Source organism: Rhinoderma darwinii, assembly GCF_050947455.1.
Source record: "Rhinoderma darwinii isolate aRhiDar2 chromosome 5 unlocalized genomic scaffold, aRhiDar2.hap1 SUPER_5_unloc_48, whole genome shotgun sequence".
NCBI lineage: Eukaryota > Metazoa > Chordata > Amphibia > Anura > Rhinodermatidae > Rhinoderma > Rhinoderma darwinii.
This window is the reverse complement of record NW_027461807.1, coordinates 12,402-30,805: the sequence shown is the minus strand read 5'-3', so window position 1 is coordinate 30,805 and position 18,404 is coordinate 12,402. Positions and strand designations below refer to the sequence as shown.

At 48.0% G+C, this 18,404-nt stretch overlaps 12 non-coding genes across 12 annotated transcripts; all 12 read left to right on the top strand.

The window, feature by feature from the left end:
- Window positions 1–798: 798 nt before the first annotated feature.
- Window positions 799–989, top strand: LOC142695714 (U2 spliceosomal RNA). The gene has a single exon (XR_012863769.1). It is a non-coding gene; the product is annotated as a U2 spliceosomal RNA (small nuclear RNA).
- A 1,288-nt stretch (window positions 990–2,277) lies between these two features.
- LOC142695702 (U2 spliceosomal RNA) lies at window positions 2,278–2,468 on the top strand. Its single transcript, XR_012863763.1, has one exon. It is a non-coding gene; the product is annotated as a U2 spliceosomal RNA (small nuclear RNA).
- Window positions 2,469–3,736: 1,268 nt separating this feature from the next.
- LOC142695626 (U2 spliceosomal RNA) lies at window positions 3,737–3,931 on the top strand. The gene has a single exon (XR_012863720.1). It is a non-coding gene; the product is annotated as a U2 spliceosomal RNA (small nuclear RNA).
- Window positions 3,932–5,220: 1,289 nt separating this feature from the next.
- LOC142695688 (U2 spliceosomal RNA) lies at window positions 5,221–5,411 on the top strand. Its single transcript, XR_012863760.1, has one exon. It is a non-coding gene; the product is annotated as a U2 spliceosomal RNA (small nuclear RNA).
- Window positions 5,412–6,703: 1,292 nt separating this feature from the next.
- On the top strand, window positions 6,704–6,894 carry LOC142695676 (U2 spliceosomal RNA). Its single transcript, XR_012863754.1, has one exon. It is a non-coding gene; the product is annotated as a U2 spliceosomal RNA (small nuclear RNA).
- Window positions 6,895–8,170: 1,276 nt separating this feature from the next.
- On the top strand, window positions 8,171–8,361 carry LOC142695622 (U2 spliceosomal RNA). The gene has a single exon (XR_012863717.1). It is a non-coding gene; the product is annotated as a U2 spliceosomal RNA (small nuclear RNA).
- A 1,271-nt stretch (window positions 8,362–9,632) lies between these two features.
- On the top strand, window positions 9,633–9,823 carry LOC142695664 (U2 spliceosomal RNA). The gene has a single exon (XR_012863747.1). It is a non-coding gene; the product is annotated as a U2 spliceosomal RNA (small nuclear RNA).
- Window positions 9,824–11,099: 1,276 nt separating this feature from the next.
- LOC142695617 (U2 spliceosomal RNA) lies at window positions 11,100–11,290 on the top strand. Its single transcript, XR_012863712.1, has one exon. It is a non-coding gene; the product is annotated as a U2 spliceosomal RNA (small nuclear RNA).
- A 1,284-nt stretch (window positions 11,291–12,574) lies between these two features.
- On the top strand, window positions 12,575–12,765 carry LOC142695621 (U2 spliceosomal RNA). Its single transcript, XR_012863716.1, has one exon. It is a non-coding gene; the product is annotated as a U2 spliceosomal RNA (small nuclear RNA).
- A 1,284-nt stretch (window positions 12,766–14,049) lies between these two features.
- Window positions 14,050–14,240, top strand: LOC142695652 (U2 spliceosomal RNA). The gene has a single exon (XR_012863739.1). It is a non-coding gene; the product is annotated as a U2 spliceosomal RNA (small nuclear RNA).
- Window positions 14,241–15,512: 1,272 nt separating this feature from the next.
- LOC142695640 (U2 spliceosomal RNA) lies at window positions 15,513–15,703 on the top strand. Its single transcript, XR_012863728.1, has one exon. It is a non-coding gene; the product is annotated as a U2 spliceosomal RNA (small nuclear RNA).
- Window positions 15,704–16,987: 1,284 nt separating this feature from the next.
- Window positions 16,988–17,178, top strand: LOC142695628 (U2 spliceosomal RNA). Its single transcript, XR_012863722.1, has one exon. It is a non-coding gene; the product is annotated as a U2 spliceosomal RNA (small nuclear RNA).
- Window positions 17,179–18,404: the final 1,226 nt, after the last annotated feature.

The window sequence follows — 18,404 nt, the reverse complement described above, 5'->3', positions numbered from 1 at the left end:
ACTGTCGTCCCTACATTTCAAGAAGAAGTAAGAATTGCAGTTGCAACAAAGCCTTGCTTGCCTACAAAGAGAGCAGCAATTTGGATTTGTTACTATGTTACCTAGAAGAATAACAAACTGTGCAAGGATGGAGGTTGTAGGAGCAAGGAGAAGTTGTCTGTAAAGTTGGTGGATGCCTATTTTCCATTTTGCAGTCCCTTGTCTCCCTCTTGTGGCCTCCTGGAGGCAACTAGCTGTGCAAAAAAAAGACAGCCTGGCGGCCGGCTGTTGCAGTGTTGCCCTCTAAGGCAACACTGAGTGACTGACTGAGCCTCACCGTCTTATATAAAGTTCAGACGGAACTTTGCACGTGTCATAGTGGAGCCCTCAGGATTCCAGAGCCAGCTTTCTGACATCATAATGGGGCCTCAGAGATAAAAGCCTGGGCCCAGGCAGTGTTGGTCAGTGCTGCTCAGCAGGCAGCACTGGACTGGACTGGATTACAGCTGATACAAGGTGTGAAGGAACAAGGGGTGGCTGTGGGCATGCACTTGCTGCCGCTGCCAGTGTTTATCTGCATGGCAGCAGGGCATTTGGGCGTTGCCATGTAGATTCCTCCTCTTTCAGCACTGCATTGTGGTGCAAGCAAAAGAAGCAAATCCTGTCTGGCTTCCTCTCCGGCCTTTATTCACCTCCCGTGTAGCTGTGAGTGTGTGAGCCTGCAGGGCCCCATGGAATTGCCTAGAAGTAGGCTGAATCGCTGCAAGGGCTGAACAGCAGTATCGGGCAGGCTCGGGCAACGCGCGGCCCATTCGGGTTATCGCTTCTCGGCCTTTTGGCTAAGATCAAGTGTAGTATCTGTTCTTATCAGTTTAATATCTGATACGTCCCCTATCTGGGGACCATATATTAAATGGATTTTTAGAACAGGGAGATGGAAATAGAGCTTGCTCTGTCCACTCCACGCATTGACCTGGTATTGCAGTATTTCCAGGACCGGTGCACCCTTTCCTTATGTGTTGACTAAAAGCAGATTCCAAAAGTGTTTTTTGTCTTTGCTATTGTTTCTGTCTTTCTGAAGGGATCTCCCCTTTTAATCCCATTATTTCAACACCTGTTGGACAATGCATGAGTGATAATGAGCTCATTGATTAAATGCAATTAATGAATAGATTGCCACCTCTTGTTGTGTGTCGTCTGTGTTTCTGTGTTTCCGGCATTTCACATTGGAACACCTCATTCACCTTCCTTGTCTTCTCTCCGCCCTCCCTTTTAGGTAAGTTAAAGAGCTGCACCTGAGCCAGCCACTGATTGATTGATTGATTGATTGATTGATTGATTGATTGATTGATTGATTGATGCAGCACAACAGTCAAATAGTGGAGTGGAGTAGGGGAACAGCAAACAGCCAATAAAGCAGCCCGCCCGCTCGCCTGCCCGCCAGAATGGACCTACCTGTGTACACTAGATGGATGTGATGGAATGTACTGTCGTCCCTACATTTCAAGAAGAAGTAAGAATTGCAGTTGCAACAAAGCCTTGCTTGCCTACAAAGAGAGCAGCAATTTGGATTTGTTACTATGTTACCTAGAAGAATAACAAACTGTGCAAGGATGGAGGTTGTAGGAGCAAGGAGAAGTTGTCTGTAAAGTTGGTGGATGCCTATTTTCCATTTTGCAGTCCCTTGTCTCCCTCTTGTGGCCTCCTGGAGGCAACTAGCTGTGCAAAAAAAAGACAGCCTGGCGGCCGGCTGTTGCAGTGTTGCCCTCTCAGGCAACACTGAGTGACTGACTGAGCCTCACCGTCTTATATAAAGTTCAGACGGAACTTTGCACGTGTCATAGTGGAGCCCTCAGGATTCCAGAGCCAGCTTTCTGACATCATAATGGGGCCTCAGAGATAAAAGCCTGGGCCCAGGCAGTGTTGGTCAGTGCTGCTCAGCAGGCAGCACTGGACTGGACTGGATTACAGCTGATACAAGGTGTGAAGGAACAAGGGGTGGCTGTGGGCATGCACTTGCTGCCGCTGCCAGTGTTTATCTGCATGGCAGCAGGGCATTTGGGCGTTGCCAGGAAGGCGTTTTTATGTAGATTCCTCCTCTTTCAGCACTGCATTGTGGTGCAAGCAAAAGAAGCAAATCCTGTCTGGCTTCCTCTCCGGCCTTTATTCACCTCCCGTGTAGCTGTGAGTGTGTGAGCCTGCAGGGCCCCATGGAATTGCCTAGAAGTAGGCTGAATCGCTGCAAGGGCTGAACAGCAGTATCGGGCAGGCTCGGGCAACGCGCGGCCCATTCGGGTTATCGCTTCTCGGCCTTTTGGCTAAGATCAAGTGTAGTATCTGTTCTTATCAGTTTAATATCTGATACGTCCCCTATCTGGGGACCATATATTAAATGGATTTTTAGAACAGGGAGATGGAAATAGAGCTTGCTCTGTCCACTCCACGCATTGACCTGGTATTGCAGTATTTCCAGGACCGGTGCACCCTTTCCTTATGTGTTGACTAAAAGCAGATTCCAAAAGTGTTTTTTGTCTTTGCTATTGTTTCTGTCTTTCTGAAGGGATCTCCCCTTTTAATCCCATTATTTCAACACCTGTTGGACAATGCATGAGTGATAATGAGCTCATTGATTAAATGCAATTAATGAATAGATTGCCACCTCTTGTTGTGTGTCGTCTGTGTTTCTGTGTTTCCGGCATTTCACATTGGAACACCTCATTCACCTTCCTTGTCTTCTCTCCGCCCTCCCTTTTAGGTAAGTTAAAGAGCTGCACCTGAGCCAGCCACTGATTGATTGATTGATTGATTGATTGATTGATGCAGCACAACAGTCAAATAGTGGAGTGGAGTAGGGGAACAGCAAACAGCCAATAAAGCAGCCCGCCCGCTCGCCTGCCCGCCACAATGGACCTACCTGTGTACACTAGATGGATGTGATGGAATGTACTGTCGTCCCTACATTTCAAGAAGAAGTAAGAATTGCAGTTGCAACAAAGCCTTGCTTGCCTACAAAGAGAGCAGCAATTTGGATTTGTTACTATGTTACCTAGAAGAATAACAAACTGTGCAAGGATGGAGGTTGTAGGAGCAAGGAGAAGTTGTCTGTAAAGTTGGTGGATGCCTATTTTCCATTTTGCAGTCCCTTGTCTCCCTCTTGTGGCCTCCTGGAGGCAACTAGCTGTGCAAAAAAAAGACAGCCTGGCGGCCGGCTGTTGCAGTGTTGCCCTCTCAGGCAACACTGAGTGACTGACTGAGCCTCACCGTCTTATATAAAGTTCAGACGGAACTTTGCACGTGTCATAGTGGAGCCCTCAGGATTCCAGAGCCAGCTTTCTGACATCATAATGGGGCCTCAGAGATAAAAGCCTGGGCCCAGGCAGTGTTGGTCAGTGCTGCTCAGCAGGCAGCACTGGACTGGACTGGATTACAGCTGATACAAGGTGTGAAGGAACAAGGGGTGGCTGTGGGCATGCACTTGCTGCCGCTGCCAGTGTTTATCTGCATGGCAGCAGGGCATTTGGGCGTTGCCAGGAAGGCGTTTTTATGTAGATTCCTCCTCTTTCAGCACTGCATTGTGGTGCAAGCAAAAGAAGCAAATCCTGTCTGGCTTCCTCTCCGGCCTTTATTCACCTCCCGTGTAGCTGTGAGTGTGTGAGCCTGCAGGGCCCCATGGAATTGCCTAGAAGTAGGCTGAATCGCTGCAAGGGCTGAACAGCAGTATCGGGCAGGCTCGGGCAACGCGCGGCCCGTTCGGGTTATCGCTTCTCGGTCGGCCTTTTGGCTAAGATCAAGTGTAGTATCTGTTCTTATCAGTTTAATATCTGATACGTCCCCTATCTGGGGACCATATATTAAATGGATTTTTAGAACAGGGAGATGGAAATAGAGCTTGCTCTGTCCACTCCACGCATTGACCTGGTATTGCAGTATTTCCAGGACCGGTGCACCCTTTCCTTATGTGTTGACTAAAAGCAGATTCCAAAAGTGTTTTTTTGTCTTTGCTATTGTTTCTGTCTTTCTGAAGGGATCTCCCCTTTTAATCCCATTATTTCAACACCTGTTGGACAATGCATGAGTGATAATGAGCTCATTGATTAAATGCAATTAATGAATAGATTGCCACCTCTTGTTGTGTGTCGTCTGTGTTTCTGTGTTTCCGGCATTTCACATTGGAACACCTCATTCACCTTCCTTGTCTTCTCTCCGCCCTCCCTTTTAGGTAAGTTAAAGAGCTGCACCTGAGCCAGCCACTGATTGATTGATTGATTGATTGATTGATTGATTGATTGATTGATTGATTGATTGATTGATGCAGCACAACAGTCAAATAGTGGAGTGGAGTAGGGGAACAGCAAACAGCCAATAAAGCAGCCCGCCCGCTCGCCTGCCCGCCACAATGGACCTACCTGTGTACACTAGATGGATGTGATGGAATGTACTGTCGTCCCTACATTTCAAGAAGAAGTAAGAATTGCAGTTGCAACAAAGCCTTGCTTGCCTACAAAGAGAGCAGCAATTTGGATTTGTTACTATGTTACCTAGAAGAATAACAAACTGTGCAAGGATGGAGGTTGTAGGAGCAAGGAGAAGTTGTCTGTAAAGTTGGTGGATGCCTATTTTCCATTTTGCAGTCCCTTGTCTCCCTCTTGTGGCTTCCTGGAGGCAACTAGCTGTGCAAAAAAAAGACAGCCTGGCGGCCGGCTGTTGCAGTGTTGCCCTCTCAGGCAACACTGAGTGACTGACTGAGCCTCACCGTCTTATATAAAGTTCAGACGGAACTTTGCACGTGTCATAGTGGAGCCCTCAGGATTCCAGAGCCAGCTTTCTGACATCATAATGGGGCCTCAGAGATAAAAGCCTGGGCCCAGGCAGTGTTGGTCAGTGCTGCTCAGCAGGCAGCACTGGACTGGACTGGATTACAGCTGATACAAGGTGTGAAGGAACAAGGGGTGGCTGTGGGCATGCACTTGCTGCCGCTGCCAGTGTTTATCTGCATGGCAGCAGGGCATTTGGGCGTTGCCAGGAAGGCGTTTTTATGTAGATTCCTCCTCTTTCAGCACTGCATTGTGGTGCAAGCAAAAGAAGCAAATCCTGTCTGGCTTCCTCTCCGGCCTTTATTCACCTCCCGTGTAGCTGTGAGCCTGCAGGGCCCCATGGAATTGCCTAGAAGTAGGCTGAATCGCTGCAAGGGCTGAACAGCAGTATCGGGCAGGCTCGGGCAACGCGCGGCCCGTTCGGGTTATCGCTTCTCGGCCTTTTGGCTAAGATCAAGTGTAGTATCTGTTCTTATCAGTTTAATATCTGATACGTCCCCTATCTGGGGACCATATATTAAATGGATTTTTAGAACAGGGAGATGGAAATAGAGCTTGCTCTGTCCACTCCACGCATTGACCTGGTATTGCAGTATTTCCAGGACCGGTGCACCCTTTCCTTATGTGTTGACTAAAAGCAGATTCCAAAAGTGTTTTTTGTCTTTGCTATTGTTTCTGTCTTTCTGAAGGGATCTCCCCTTTTAATCCCATTATTTCAACACCTGTTGGACAATGCATGAGTGATAATGAGCTCATTGATTAAATGCAATTAATGAATAGATTGCCACCTCTTGTTGTGTGTCGTCTGTGTTTCTGTGTTTCCGGCATTTCACATTGGAACACCTCATTCACCTTCCTTGTCTTCTCTCCGCCCTCCCTTTTAGGTAAGTTAAAGAGCTGCACCTGAGCCAGCCACTGATTGATTGATTGATTGATTGATTGATTGATTGATTGATTGATTGATTGATTGATGCAGCACAACAGTCAAATAGTGGAGTGGAGTAGGGGAACAGCAAACAGCCAATAAAGCAGCCCGCCCGCTCGCCTGCCCGCCACAATGGACCTACCTGTGTACACTAGATGGATGTGATGGAATGTACTGTCGTCCCTACATTTCAAGAAGAAGTAAGAATTGCAGTTGCAACAAAGCCTTGCTTGCCTACAAAGAGAGCAGCAATTTGGATTTGTTACTATGTTACCTAGAAGAATAACAAACTGTGCAAGGATGGAGGTTGTAGGAGCAAGGAGAAGTTGTCTGTAAAGTTGGTGGATGCCTATTTTCCATTTTGCAGTCCCTTGTCTCCCTCTTGTGGCCTCCTGGAGGCAACTAGCTGTGCAAAAAAAAGACAGCCTGGCGGCCGGCTGTTGCAGTGTTGCCCTCTCAGGCAACACTGAGTGACTGACTGAGCCTCACCGTCTTATATAAAGTTCAGACGGAACTTTGCACGTGTCATAGTGGAGCCCTCAGGATTCCAGAGCCAGCTTTCTGACATCATAATGGGGCCTCAGAGATAAAAGCCTGGGCCCAGGCAGTGTTGGTCAGTGCTGCTCAGCAGGCAGCACTGGACTGGACTGGATTACAGCTGATACAAGGTGTGAAGGAACAAGGGGTGGCTGTGGGCATGCACTTGCTGCCGCTGCCAGTGTTTATCTGCATGGCAGCAGGGCATTTGGGCGTTGCCAGGAAGGCGTTTTTATGTAGATTCCTCCTCTTTCAGCACTGCATTGTGGTGCAAGCAAAAGAAGCAAATCCTGTCTGGCTTCCTCTCCGGCCTTTATTCACCTCCCGTGTAGCTGTGAGTGTGTGAGCCTGCAGGGCCCCATGGAATTGCCTAGAAGTAGGCTGAATCGCTGCAAGGGCTGAACAGCAGTATCGGGCAGGCTCGGGCAACGCGCGGCCCATTCGGGTTATCGCTTCTCGGCCTTTTGGCTAAGATCAAGTGTAGTATCTGTTCTTATCAGTTTAATATCTGATACGTCCCCTATCTGGGGACCATATATTAAATGGATTTTTAGAACAGGGAGATGGAAATAGAGCTTGCTCTGTCCACTCCACGCATTGACCTGGTATTGCAGTATTTCCAGGACCGGTGCACCCTTTCCTTATGTGTTGACTAAAAGCAGATTCCAAAAGTGTTTTTTGTCTTTGCTATTGTTTCTGTCTTTCTGAAGGGATCTCCCCTTTTAATCCCATTATTTCAACACCTGTTGGACAATGCATGAGTGATAATGAGCTCATTGATTAAATGCAATTAATGAATAGATTGCCACCTCTTGTTGTGTGTCGTCTGTGTTTCTGTGTTTCCGGCATTTCACATTGGAACACCTCATTCACCTTCCTTGTCTTCTCTCCGCCCTCCCTTTTAGGTAAGTTAAAGAGCTGCACCTGAGCCAGCCACTGATTGATTGATTGATTGATTGATTGATTGATTGATTGATGCAGCACAACAGTCAAATAGTGGAGTGGAGTAGGGGAACAGCAAACAGCCAATAAAGCAGCCCGCCCGCTCGCCTGCCCGCCACAATGGACCTACCTGTGTACACTAGATGGATGTGATGGAATGTACTGTCGTCCCTACATTTCAAGAAGAAGTAAGAATTGCAGTTGCAACAAAGCCTTGCTTGCCTACAAAGAGAGCAGCAATTTGGATTTGTTACTATGTTACCTAGAAGAATAACAAACTGTGCAAGGATGGAGGTTGTAGGAGCAAGGAGAAGTTGTCTGTAAAGTTGGTGGATGCCTATTTTCCATTTTGCAGTCCCTTGTCTCCCTCTTGTGGCCTCCTGGAGGCAACTAGCTGTGCAAAAAAAAGACAGCCTGGCGGCCGGCTGTTGCAGTGTTGCCCTCTCAGGCAACACTGAGTGACTGACTGAGCCTCACCGTCTTATATAAAGTTCAGACGGAACTTTGCACGTGTCATAGTGGAGCCCTCAGGATTCCAGAGCCAGCTTTCTGACATCATAATGGGGCCTCAGAGATAAAAGCCTGGGCCCAGGCAGTGTTGGTCAGTGCTGCTCAGCAGGCAGCACTGGACTGGACTGGATTACAGCTGATACAAGGTGTGAAGGAACAAGGGGTGGCTGTGGGCATGCACTTGCTGCCGCTGCCAGTGTTTATCTGCATGGCAGCAGGGCATTTGGGCGTTGCCAGGAAGGCGTTTTTATGTAGATTCCTCCTCTTTCAGCACTGCATTGTGGTGCAAGCAAAAGAAGCAAATCCTGTCTGGCTTCCTCTCCGGCCTTTATTCACCTCCCGTGTAGCTGTGAGTGTGTGAGCCTGCAGGGCCCCATGGAATTGCCTAGAAGTAGGCTGAATCGCTGCAAGGGCTGAACAGCAGTGTCGGGCAGGCTCGGGCAACGCGCGGCCCGTTCGGGTTATCGCTTCTCGGCCTTTTGGCTAAGATCAAGTGTAGTATCTGTTCTTATCAGTTTAATATCTGATACGTCCCCTATCTGGGGACCATATATTGAATGGATTTTTAGAACAGGGAGATGGAAATAGAGCTTGCTCTGTCCACTCCACGCATTGACCTGGTATTGCAGTATTTCCAGGACCGGTGCACCCTTTCCTTATGTGTTGACTAAAAGCAGATTCCAAAAGTGTTTTTTGTCTTTGCTATTGTTTCTGTCTTTCTGAAGGGATCTCCCCTTTTAATCCCATTATTTCAACACCTGTTGGACAATGCATGAGTGATAATGAGCTCATTGATTAAATGCAATTAATGAATAGATTGCCACCTCTTGTTGTGTGTCGTCTGTGTTTCTGTGTTTCCGGCATTTCACATTGGAACACCTCATTCACCTTCCTTGTCTTCTCTCCGCCCTCCCTTTTAGGTAAGTTAAAGAGCTGCACCTGAGCCAGCCACTGATTGATTGATTGATTGATTGATTGATTGATTGATTGATGCAGCACAACAGTCAAATAGTGGAGTAGGGGAACAGCAAACAGCCAATAAAGCAGCCCGCCCGCTCGCCTGCCCGCCACAATGGACCTACCTGTGTACACTAGATGGATGTGATGGAATGTACTGTCGTCCCTACATTTCAAGAAGAAGTAAGAATTGCAGTTGCAACAAAGCCTTGCTTGCCTACAAAGAGAGCAGCAATTTGGATTTGTTACTATGTTACCTAGAAGAATAACAAACTGTGCAAGGATGGAGGTTGTAGGAGCAAGGAGAAGTTGTCTGTAAAGTTGGTGGATGCCTATTTTCCATTTTGCAGTCCCTTGTCTCCCTCTTGTGGCCTCCTGGAGGCAACTAGCTGTGCAAAAAAAAGACAGCCTGGCGGCCGGCTGTTGCAGTGTTGCCCTCTCAGGCAACACTGAGTGACTGACTGAGCCTCACCGTCTTATATAAAGTTCAGACGGAACTTTGCACGTGTCATAGTGGAGCCCTCAGGATTCCAGAGCCAGCTTTCTGACATCATAATGGGGCCTCAGAGATAAAAGCCTGGGCCCAGGCAGTGTTGGTCAGTGCTGCTCAGCAGGCAGCACTGGACTGGACTGGATTACAGCTGATACAAGGTGTGAAGGAACAAGGGGTGGCTGTGGGCATGCACTTGCTGCCGCTGCCAGTGTTTATCTGCATGGCAGCAGGGCATTTGGGCGTTGCCAGGAAGGCGTTTTTATGTAGATTCCTCCTCTTTCAGCACTGCATTGTGGTGCAAGCAAAAGAAGCAAATCCTGTCTGGCTTCCTCTCCGGCCTTTATTCACCTCCCGTGTAGCTGTGAGTGTGTGAGCCTGCAGGGCCCCATGGAATTGCCTAGAAGTAGGCTGAATCGCTGCAAGGGCTGAACAGCAGTATCGGGCAGGCTCGGGCAACGCGCGGCCCGTTCGGGTTATCGCTTCTCGGCCTTTTGGCTAAGATCAAGTGTAGTATCTGTTCTTATCAGTTTAATATCTGATACGTCCCCTATCTGGGGACCATATATTAAATGGATTTTTAGAACAGGGAGATGGAAATAGAGCTTGCTCTGTCCACTCCACGCATTGACCTGGTATTGCAGTATTTCCAGGACCGGTGCACCCTTTCCTTATGTGTTGACTAAAAGCAGATTCCAAAAGTGTTTTTTGTCTTTGCTATTGTTTCTGTCTTTCTGAAGGGATCTCCCCTTTTAATCCCATTATTTCAACACCTGTTGGACAATGCATGAGTGATAATGAGCTCATTGATTAAATGCAATTAATGAATAGATTGCCACCTCTTGTTGTGTGTCGTCTGTGTTTCTGTGTTTCCGGCATTTCACATTGGAACACCTCATTCACCTTCCTTGTCTTCTCTCCGCCCTCCCTTTTAGGTAAGTTAAAGAGCTGCACCTGAGCCAGCCACTGATTGATTGATTGATTGATTGATTGATTGATTGATTGATGCAGCACAACAGTCAAATAGTGGAGTGGAGTAGGGGAACAGCAAACAGCCAATAAAGCAGCCCGCCCGCTCGCCTGCCCGCCACAATGGACCTACCTGTGTACACTAGATGGATGTGATGGAATGTACTGTCGTCCCTACATTTCAAGAAGAAGTAAGAATTGCAGTTGCAACAAAGCCTTGCTTGCCTACAAAGAGAGCAGCAATTTGGATTTGTTACTATGTTACCTAGAAGAATAACAAACTGTGCAAGGATGGAGGTTGTAGGAGCAAGGAGAAGTTGTCTGTAAAGTTGGTGGATGCCTATTTTCCATTTTGCAGTCCCTTGTCTCCCTCTTGTGGCCTCCTGGAGGCAACTAGCTGTGCAAAAAAAAGACAGCCTGGCGGCCGGCTGTTGCAGTGTTGCCCTCTCAGGCAACACTGAGTGACTGACTGAGCCTCACCGTCTTATATAAAGTTCAGATGGAACTTTGCACGTGTCATAGTGGAGCCCTCAGGATTCCAGAGCCAGCTTTCTGACATCATAATGGGGCCTCAGAGATAAAAGCCTGGGCCCAGGCAGTGTTGGTCAGTGCTGCTCAGCAGGCAGCACTGGACTGGACTGGATTACAGCTGATACAAGGTGTGAAGGAACAAGGGGTGGCTGTGGGCATGCACTTGCTGCCGCTGCCAGTGTTTATCTGCATGGCAGCAGGGCATTTGGGCGTTGCCAGGAAGGCGTTTTTATGTAGATTCCTCCTCTTTCAGCACTGCATTGTGGTGCAAGCAAAAGAAGCAAATCCTGTCTGGCTTCCTCTCCGGCCTTTATTCACCTCCCGTGTAGCTGTGAGTGTGTGAGCCTGCAGGGCCCCATGGAATTGCCTAGAAGTAGGCTGAATCGCTGCAAGGGCTGAACAGCAGTATCGGGCAGGCTCGGGCAACGCGCGGCCCGTTCGGGTTATCGCTTCTCGGCCTTTTGGCTAAGATCAAGTGTAGTATCTGTTCTTATCAGTTTAATATCTGATACGTCCCCTATCTGGGGACCATATATTAAAAGGATTTTTAGAACAGGGAGATGGAAATAGAGCTTGCTCTGTCCACTCCACGCATTGACCTGGTATTGCAGTATTTCCAGGACCGGTGCACCCTTTCCTTATGTGTTGACTAAAAGCAGATTCCAAAAGTGTTTTTTGTCTTTGCTATTGTTTCTGTCTTTCTGAAGGGATCTCCCCTTTTAATCCCATTATTTCAACACCTGTTGGACAATGCATGAGTGATAATGAGCTCATTGATTAAATGCAATTAATGAATAGATTGCCACCTCTTGTTGTGTGTCGTCTGTGTTTCTGTGTTTCCGGCATTTCACATTGGAACACCTCATTCACCTTCCTTGTCTTCTCTCCGCCCTCCCTTTTAGGTAAGTTAAAGAGCTGCACCTGAGCCAGCCACTGATTGATTGATTGATTGATTGATTGATTGATTGATTGATTGATTGATGCAGCACAACAGTCAAATAGTGGAGTGGAGTAGGGGAACAGCAAACAGCCAATAAAGCAGCCCGCCCGCTCGCCTGCCCGCCACAATGGACCTACCTGTGTACACTAGATGGATGTGATGGAATGTACTGTCGTCCCTACATTTCAAGAAGAAGTAAGAATTGCAGTTGCAACAAAGCCTTGCTTGCCTACAAAGAGAGCAGCAATTTGGATTTGTTACTATGTTACCTAGAAGAATAACAAACTGTGCAAGGATGGAGGTTGTAGGAGCAAGGAGAAGTTGTCTGTAAAGTTGGTGGATGCCTATTTTCCATTTTGCAGTCCCTTGTCTCCCTCTTGTGGCCTCCTGGAGGCAACTAGCTGTGCAAAAAAAAGACAGCCTGGCGGCCGGCTGTTGCAGTGTTGCCCTCTCAGGCAACACTGAGTGACTGACTGAGCCTCACCGTCTTATATAAAGTTCAGACGGAACTTTGCACGTGTCATAGTGGAGCCCTCAGGATTCCAGAGCCAGCTTTCTGACATCATAATGGGGCCTCAGAGATAAAAGCCTGGGCCCAGGCAGTGTTGGTCAGTGCTGCTCAGCAGGCAGCACTGGACTGGACTGGATTACAGCTGATACAAGGTGTGAAGGAACAAGGGGTGGCTGTGGGCATGCACTTGCTGCCGCTGCCAGTGTTTATCTGCATGGCAGCAGGGCATTTGGGCGTTGCCAGGAAGGCGTTTTTATGTAGATTCCTCCTCTTTCAGCACTGCATTGTGGTGCAAGCAAAAGAAGCAAATCCTGTCTGGCTTCCTCTCCGGCCTTTATTCACCTCCCGTGTAGCTGTGAGTGTGTGAGCCTGCAGGGCCCCATGGAATTGCCTAGAAGTAGGCTGAATCGCTGCAAGGGCTGAACAGCAGTGTCGGGCAGGCTCGGGCAACGCGCGGCCCGTTCGGGTTATCGCTTCTCGGCCTTTTGGCTAAGATCAAGTGTAGTATCTGTTCTTATCAGTTTAATATCTGATACGTCCCCTATCTGGGGACCATATATTGAATGGATTTTTAGAACAGGGAGATGGAAATAGAGCTTGCTCTGTCCACTCCACGCATTGACCTGGTATTGCAGTATTTCCAGGACCGGTGCACCCTTTCCTTATGTGTTGACTAAAAGCAGATTCCAAAAGTGTTTTTTGTCTTTGCTATTGTTTCTGTCTTTCTGAAGGGATCTCCCCTTTTAATCCCATTATTTCAACACCTGTTGGACAATGCATGAGTGATAATGAGCTCATTGATTAAATGCAATTAATGAATAGATTGCCACCTCTTGTTGTGTGTCGTCTGTGTTTCTGTGTTTCCGGCATTTCACATTGGAACACCTCATTCACCTTCCTTGTCTTCTCTCCGCCCTCCCTTTTAGGTAAGTTAAAGAGCTGCACCTGAGCCAGCCACTGATTGATTGATTGATTGATTGATTGATTGATTGATTGATTGATTGATGCAGCACAACAGTCAAATAGTGGAGTGGAGTAGGGGAACAGCAAACAGCCAATAAAGCAGCCCGCCCGCTCGCCTGCCCGCCACAATGGACCTACCTGTGTACACTAGATGGATGTGATGGAATGTACTGTCGTCCCTACATTTCAAGAAGAAGTAAGAATTGCAGTTGCAACAAAGCCTTGCTTGCCTACAAAGAGAGCAGCAATTTGGATTTGTTACTATGTTACCTAGAAGAATAACAAACTGTGCAAGGATGGAGGTTGTAGGAGCAAGGAGAAGTTGTCTGTAAAGTTGGTGGATGCCTATTTTCCATTTTGCAGTCCCTTGTCTCCCTCTTGTGGCCTCCTGGAGGCAACTAGCTGTGCAAAAAAAAGACAGCCTGGCGGCCGGCTGTTGCAGTGTTGCCCTCTCAGGCAACACTGAGTGACTGACTGAGCCTCACCGTCTTATATAAAGTTCAGACGGAACTTTGCACGTGTCATAGTGGAGCCCTCAGGATTCCAGAGCCAGCTTTCTGACATCATAATGGGGCCTCAGAGATAAAAGCCTGGGCCCAGGCAGTGTTGGTCAGTGCTGCTCAGCAGGCAGCACTGGACTGGACTGGATTACAGCTGATACAAGGTGTGAAGGAACAAGGGGTGGCTGTGGGCATGCACTTGCTGCCGCTGCCAGTGTTTATCTGCATGGCAGCAGGGCATTTGGGCGTTGCCAGGAAGGCGTTTTTATGTAGATTCCTCCTCTTTCAGCACTGCATTGTGGTGCAAGCAAAAGAAGCAAATCCTGTCTGGCTTCCTCTCCGGCCTTTATTCACCTCCCGTGTAGCTGTGAGTGTGTGAGCCTGCAGGGCCCCATGGAATTGCCTAGAAGTAGGCTGAATCGCTGCAAGGGCTGAACAGCAGTATCGGGCAGGCTCGGGCAACGCGCGGCCCGTTCGGGTTATCGCTTCTCGGCCTTTTGGCTAAGATCAAGTGTAGTATCTGTTCTTATCAGTTTAATATCTGATACGTCCCCTATCTGGGGACCATATATTAAATGGATTTTTAGAACAGGGAGATGGAAATAGAGCTTGCTCTGTCCACTCCACGCATTGACCTGGTATTGCAGTATTTCCAGGACCGGTGCACCCTTTCCTTATGTGTTGACTAAAAGCAGATTCCAAAAGTGTTTTTTGTCTTTGCTATTGTTTCTGTCTTTCTGAAGGGATCTCCCCTTTTAATCCCATTATTTCAACACCTGTTGGACAATGCATGAGTGATAATGAGCTCATTGATTAAATGCAATTAATGAATAGATTGCCACCTCTTGTTGTGTGTCGTCTGTGTTTCTGTGTTTCCGGCATTTCACATTGGAACACCTCATTCACCTTCCTTGTCTTCTCTCCGCCCTCCCTTTTAGGTAAGTTAAAGAGCTGCACCTGAGCCAGCCACTGATTGATTGATTGATTGATTGATTGATTGATTGATGCAGCACAACAGTCAAATAGTGGAGTGGAGTAGGGGAACAGCAAACAGCCAATAAAGCAGCCCGCCCGCTCGCCTGCCCGCCACAATGGACCTACCTGTGTACACTAGATGGATGTGATGGAATGTACTGTCGTCCCTACATTTCAAGAAGAAGTAAGAATTGCAGTTGCAACAAAGCCTTGCTTGCCTACAAAGAGAGCAGCAATTTGGATTTGTTACTATGTTACCTAGAAGAATAACAAACTGTGCAAGGATGGAGGTTGTAGGAGCAAGGAGAAGTTGTCTGTAAAGTTGGTGGATGCCTATTTTCCATTTTGCAGTCCCTTGTCTCCCTCTTGTGGCCTCCTGGAGGCAACTAGCTGTGCAAAAAAAAGACAGCCTGGCGGCCGGCTGTTGCAGTGTTGCCCTCTCAGGCAACACTGAGTGACTGACTGAGCCTCACCGTCTTATATAAAGTTCAGATGGAACTTTGCACGTGTCATAGTGGAGCCCTCAGGATTCCAGAGCCAGCTTTCTGACATCATAATGGGGCCTCAGAGATAAAAGCCTGGGCCCAGGCAGTGTTGGTCAGTGCTGCTCAGCAGGCAGCACTGGACTGGACTGGATTACAGCTGATACAAGGTGTGAAGGAACAAGGGGTGGCTGTGGGCATGCACTTGCTGCCGCTGCCAGTGTTTATCTGCATGGCAGCAGGGCATTTGGGCGTTGCCAGGAAGGCGTTTTTATGTAGATTCCTCCTCTTTCAGCACTGCATTGTGGTGCAAGCAAAAGAAGCAAATCCTGTCTGGCTTCCTCTCCGGCCTTTATTCACCTCCCGTGTAGCTGTGAGTGTGTGAGCCTGCAGGGCCCCATGGAATTGCCTAGAAGTAGGCTGAATCGCTGCAAGGGCTGAACAGCAGTATCGGGCAGGCTCGGGCAACGCGCGGCCCGTTCGGGTTATCGCTTCTCGGCCTTTTGGCTAAGATCAAGTGTAGTATCTGTTCTTATCAGTTTAATATCTGATACGTCCCCTATCTGGGGACCATATATTAAATGGATTTTTAGAACAGGGAGATGGAAATAGAGCTTGCTCTGTCCACTCCACGCATTGACCTGGTATTGCAGTATTTCCAGGACCGGTGCACCCTTTCCTTATGTGTTGACTAAAAGCAGATTCCAAAAGTGTTTTTTGTCTTTGCTATTGTTTCTGTCTTTCTGAAGGGATCTCCCCTTTTAATCCCATTATTTCAACACCTGTTGGACAATGCATGAGTGATAATGAGCTCATTGATTAAATGCAATTAATGAATAGATTGCCACCTCTTGTTGTGTGTCGTCTGTGTTTCTGTGTTTCCGGCATTTCACATTGGAACACCTCATTCACCTTCCTTGTCTTCTCTCCGCCCTCCCTTTTAGGTAAGTTAAAGAGCTGCACCTGAGCCAGCCACTGATTGATTGATTGATTGATTGATTGATTGATTGATTGATTGATTGATGCAGCACAACAGTCAAATAGTGGAGTGGAGTAGGGGAACAGCAAACAGCCAATAAAGCAGCCCGCCCGCTCGCCTGCCCGCCACAATGGACCTACCTGTGTACACTAGATGGATGTGATGGAATGTACTGTCGTCCCTACATTTCAAGAAGAAGTAAGAATTGCAGTTGCAACAAAGCCTTGCTTGCCTACAAAGAGAGCAGCAATTTGGATTTGTTACTATGTTACCTAGAAGAATAACAAACTGTGCAAGGATGGAGGTTGTAGGAGCAAGGAGAAGTTGTCTGTAAAGTTGGTGGATGCCTATTTTCCATTTTGCAGTCCCTTGTCTCCCTCTTGTGGCCTCCTGGAGGCAACTAGCTGTGCAAAAAAAAGACAGCCTGGCGGCCGGCTGTTGCAGTGTTGCCCTCTCAGGCAACACTGAGTGACTGACTGAGCCTCACCGTCTTATATAAAGTTCAGACGGAACTTTGCACGTGTCATAGTGGAGCCCTCAGGATTCCAGAGCCAGCTTTCTGACATCATAATGGGGCCTCAGAGATAAAAGCCTGGGCCCAGGCAGTGTTGGTCAGTGCTGCTCAGCAGGCAGCACTGGACTGGACTGGATTACAGCTGATACAAGGTGTGAAGGAACAAGGGGTGGCTGTGGGCATGCACTTGCTGCCGCTGCCAGTGTTTATCTGCATGGCAGCAGGGCATTTGGGCGTTGCCAGGAAGGCGTTTTTATGTAGATTCCTCCTCTTTCAGCACTGCATTGTGGTGCAAGCAAAAGAAGCAAATCCTGTCTGGCTTCCTCTCCGGCCTTTATTCACCTCCCGTGTAGCTGTGAGTGTGTGAGCCTGCAGGGCCCCATGGAATTGCCTAGAAGTAGGCTGAATCGCTGCAAGGGCTGAACAGCAGTATCGGGCAGGCTCGGGCAACGCGCGGCCCGTTCGGGTTATCGCTTCTCGGCCTTTTGGCTAAGATCAAGTGTAGTATCTGTTCTTATCAGTTTAATATCTGATACGTCCCCTATCTGGGGACCATATATTAAATGGATTTTTAGAACAGGGAGATGGAAATAGAGCTTGCTCTGTCCACTCCACGCATTGACCTGGTATTGCAGTATTTCCAGGACCGGTGCACCCTTTCCTTATGTGTTGACTAAAAGCAGATTCCAAAAGTGTTTTTTGTCTTTGCTATTGTTTCTGTCTTTCTGAAGGGATCTCCCCTTTTAATCCCATTATTTCAACACCTGTTGGACAATGCATGAGTGATAATGAGCTCATTGATTAAATGCAATTAATGAATAGATTGCCACCTCTTGTTGTGTGTCGTCTGTGTTTCTGTGTTTCCGGCATTTCACATTGGAACACCTCATTCACCTTCCTTGTCTTCTCTCCGCCCTCCCTTTTAGGTAAGTTAAAGAGCTGCACCTGAGCCAGCCACTGATTGATGATTGATTGATTGATTGATTGATTGATTGATTGATTGATTGATTGATTGATTGATTGATGCAGCACAACAGTCAAATAGTGGAGTGGAGTAGGGGAACAGCAAACAGCCAATAAAGCAGCCCGCCCGCTCGCCTGCCCGCCACAATGGACCTACCTGTGTACACTAGATGGATGTGATGGAATGTACTGTCGTCCCTACATTTCAAGAAGAAGTAAGAATTGCAGTTGCAACAAAGCCTTGCTTGCCTACAAAGAGAGCAGCAATTTGGATTTGTTACTATGTTACCTAGAAGAATAACAAACTGTGCAAGGATGGAGGTTGTAGGAGCAAGGAGAAGTTGTCTGTAAAGTTGGTGGATGCCTATTTTCCATTTTGCAGTCCCTTGTCTCCCTCTTGTGGCCTCCTGGAGGCAACTAGCTGTGCAAAAAAAAGACAGCCTGGCGGCCGGCTGTTGCAGTGTTGCCCTCTCAGGCAACACTGAGTGACTGACTGAGCCTCACCGTCTTATATAAAGTTCAGACGGAACTTTGCACGTGTCATAGTGGAGCCCTCAGGATTCCAGAGCCAGCTTTCTGACATCATAATGGGGCCTCAGAGATAAAAGCCTGGGCCCAGGCAGTGTTGGTCAGTGCTGCTCAGCAGGCAGCACTGGACTGGACTGGATTACAGCTGAAACAAGGTGTGAAGGAACAAGGGGTGGCTGTGGGCATGCACTTGCTGCCGCTGCCAGTGTTTATCTGCATGGCAGCAGGGCATTTGGGCGTTGCCAGGAAGGCGTTTTTATGTAGATTCCTCCTCTTTCAGCACTGCATTGTGGTGCAAGCAAAAGAAGCAAATCCTGTCTGGCTTCCTCTCCGGCCTTTATTCACCTCCCGTGTAGCTGTGAGTGTGTGAGCCTGCAGGGCCCCATGGAATTGCC